We start from the raw sequence: 1,853 nt of genomic DNA, 5'->3' as shown, positions 1-1,853 counted from the left end.
GGGTCAACTTGCTAAGGGGAAGGAGGAAGCAAACTGAAATGGATGACATGGTGGAGACTATCAAACTAAAATAAATGATTGGAGAAATAATTTCTTGTCTAATGGGGGTAGGCCCACTCTCCTTAAAAGTGTGCTATGCAGTATTCCCTTATATTCTATGAAAGTGCTGAAAATAAAGAAAAGCACACAAAATACTCTTGAAGTTCTCTTTAATAATTTTCTTTGGCGTGAGAATAGATCATCTAAAATATGGGCTAGTTGGAATAAAGCTTGTAAACCTTGTATGTCCGGTGGGCTTGGGTTTAAAACCCTTAAAGAAATTATTGATATCAATATGTGCAAACTTTGATACAAATTCAAAGCCCAAGATTCTCTTTGGTCTCAATTTATTTTACACAAGTATTGCACTCATGATCACCCTTCTGTTGCTTCCTGGCATGCGGGTGATTCCAAAATTCGGAAAGCTATCATTCTTGCTCGGGAGGTGGCTTCCGACTTCATTTTTTGGGATATTGTGGAAGGAAATGTCTCTTTCTAGAATGATCACTGGAGTGCTTCCCATCTGTCAAGTTTACATCATTCCATCTCTGATGAAGATCTTATGGTTAGGGATTGCTGGAATAACGGAGATTGGAATATCGCCAAGTTGTGGACTGTTGTTGGTGAAGAAGCTACTTCCATTGCTAACATCTCTATTAATACTACCTCTAGAGATGTTCCTATGTGGAAACTACTTTCTAATGTCTCTATCACTAAAATGCTATATACTCAACTCTACAACCATCCTCAGTGGTATTGGAGTAAATATACTTGGCACCAATTCATCTCCCCTTCTATCTCTTTTTTTATTTGGAGATTATTTCATAACCTTCTACCTCTTGATGACATCCTTAAAATGAAGGGTTTAAAGTTGGCCTCGTTTGGCATCATATTGGTTCATATTTTGGTTTAAGATGGCCAATTAGATTCCACATTAAGAATATCCTGGAAACTTGGAAGAACTCTGATTACTATCACAAGAAGCTTCATTATTTCCCTATGATTGTTCTGTGGTTTATTTGGGTTGAAAGAAATAGTCACAAGTATGAGAACTCACCTCATACCCCCTATAATCTGGTTGCTCTTATTGTTGCCAACTTCCTTAAAGCCTCTAATGCGCTGGGAGGTAATATTTCTCAGTAGTGCAATGTTCATAGACCAACCTTAATTAAGTGGTCTCCTCCTTTCCCTGAATGGATTAAGGGTAATATTGATGGTAGTTTTAATGGTGAGAAGTCTGGAATTGGAGGTTTATTTCGAGATGCTAGTGGTCAGTGTCTGTTTTCTTTGCTTCAGCTTGCTTTGCATCTTCTCCTTTGGAAGCTGAAACTAGGGCTGTTTTGGGTGCTCTACATATTGTCATTTCCTTTGGCTTCTCTAATCTCATTATTGAAACCGATTCTCAAGTTATTTTTCACAGTTTAAAGGGCAAGGTAAAGCCTCTTTGGAATATGATGATTTTGATTAATCGAATAGGTTATATGGTGGCTAGCTCCAATATCTCTATTCAGTATAATATTGTTAATCGGGAAGGAAATAAGCCTGCAGATTGGCTGGCTAAACATGGGTACAATGGCATTTATATTGGGCAAACCCCTCTCCCGCCTCTCAAATTTGATTCATGGTGATATTATTGATGTCACCTATTTACGTGCTTGAGGTTGTTGTACTGCAAGGTTTTGATTGCTTGTTTTATTCCATTCTCATTTGGATCTTTCCTTTTTACTGGGTGGTGTACATCAATCACTTATATATGTTTTGTTTGGAGGCAAGAGAAGAGGTTTTATTGGGAGGCACATGGCTCCCTTTTTGGT

The sequence above is a fragment of the Phalaenopsis equestris genome, unplaced genomic scaffold, assembly GCF_001263595.1.
Source record: "Phalaenopsis equestris unplaced genomic scaffold, ASM126359v1 Scaffold236055, whole genome shotgun sequence".
NCBI classification, from domain to species: Eukaryota; Viridiplantae; Streptophyta; class Magnoliopsida; order Asparagales; family Orchidaceae; genus Phalaenopsis; species Phalaenopsis equestris.
Note: the sequence above shows the minus strand (reverse complement) of the source record.